Below are 1727 nucleotides of genomic sequence, written 5' to 3'. Positions count from 1 at the left end.
GGTGGTGCCACGACGTCAAGCAGCGGCTCTGGTGGAAAGATTGACATCACGAGCGGCTCATCTGCAGGCACGGGCAGCAGCAGCGGCCTAATATACTTGCGATCTGCTTCGAATGGTGCATCTGGAATGGTGACCATGAGCTCCGGTGTCAGTACTTCTGGTGTGTCGGGAGATGTGAAAGTGGCCTCTGGAGCGAGTACTGGGGGTGCCAGCGGCCTGGTGACCGTGACTGGTGGGGTCGGTACTGGCGCCGGTGGGGTTGGAGGTGCAGTGTCGATCTTGGGTGGTTCGACAAGTGATGCTTCCGGTGGTGCGTGGGGGAGAGTTCCCCGTAGTTGGAGGTGCGAGTGGTGCCACACGCCACTGGTGGAAGCGCTGGAACTCTACTGCAGGTGCTTGGGGGTAATGTCTGGTGGTTTCGTTGTCTGTTGGCACTGCGAAGCACACACAGCGCGGCACCAGCGGAGGTTTGTTGCTGACCACCCGGTTCGTTGAATAATTCCAGTGACTGCGACTACCTCTAGTGGCACTGTTTACGGTGCGTTTCGTACCAGCCATCTCCGGATCGAGTGGCTCGGTCAGTTTGTCGACTGGTGCATCTACATCCGGAGGCACTGCAGCGCGATAACGCTATCTGTTGGGATCAGTGACGCTGGGCGCAGGGGGCGACATCAAACTTGCTGCTGGAGTGACGTCCGCTTCGAATAGTGCGGGTGGAGTGGTTACAATCACGAGCGGATCGGCGTCATCCTCGACGAGCAGTAGTGGCCAGGTGTCTATCAGCTCATCCACAAGCGCCATCTCTGGTGCGGTAACTGTCAGCTCTGGTGTCAGCAACGCTGGGATATCTGGCCCGGTGACACTTGCGTCGGGTGCAAGCACTGGTGGCGCAAGCGGGTTGGTTACTGTGAGTGGTGGTAATGGTATCGGATCCGGTGGAGTTGGCGGCGCAGTATCTGTCGCGGGTGGCTCAACGACAGACGCTTCAGGTACAGGCGGCAAGGTGTCTGTGTCCGGTGGCAATGGTGGCAGTACGGGAACTGGCGGCGCTTTGGAGCTGACAAGTGGTGGCGGAGGCAGTACTGGTGGGGCCCTGTCTAATGCGAGCGGAAGTACGCCGAGTAGCATCAGTGGAGCGCTGTTGCTGACGACGGGTGCGTTGGGTACGTCGGCGACGGCGACGAAATCGAGCGGTGCTGTGACGATCGCTTCTGGCTCTGCGTCGTCAGGCTCGAGCGGCTCGATCACTGTGTCGACTGGTACCTCGACAAGTAGTGGTGCCGGCGGCGCCATCTCGCTGTCCGTTGGTGATGGGGTTGTTGGCACAGGCGGCGATGTCAAGATTGCTGCAGGTGCGAGCAGTGCTAGTAGTGGTGCCGGTGGTGCCGGAGGCAATGTGAACATTGCAGCTGGTGGTGCCACGACGTCAAGCAGCGGCTCTGGTGGAAAGATTGACATCACGAGTGGCTCATCTGCAGGCACGGGAAGCAGCAGCGGCCTAATATACTTGCGATCTGCTTCGAATGGTGCATCTGGAATGGTGACCATGAGCTCCGGTGTCAGTACTTCTGGTGTATCGGGAGATGTGAAAGTAGCCTCTGGAGCGAGTACTGGGGGTGCCAGCGGCCTGGTGACCGTGACTGGTGGGGTCGGTACTGGCGCCGGTGGGGTTGGAGGTGCAGTGTCGATCTTGGGTGGTTCGACAAGTGATGCTTCCGGTGCTGGTG

This window comes from Phytophthora infestans, genomic scaffold, assembly GCF_000142945.1.
Source record: "Phytophthora infestans T30-4 supercont1.162 genomic scaffold, whole genome shotgun sequence".
NCBI lineage: Eukaryota > Oomycota > Peronosporomycetes > Peronosporales > Peronosporaceae > Phytophthora > Phytophthora infestans.
Note: the sequence above shows the minus strand (reverse complement) of the source record.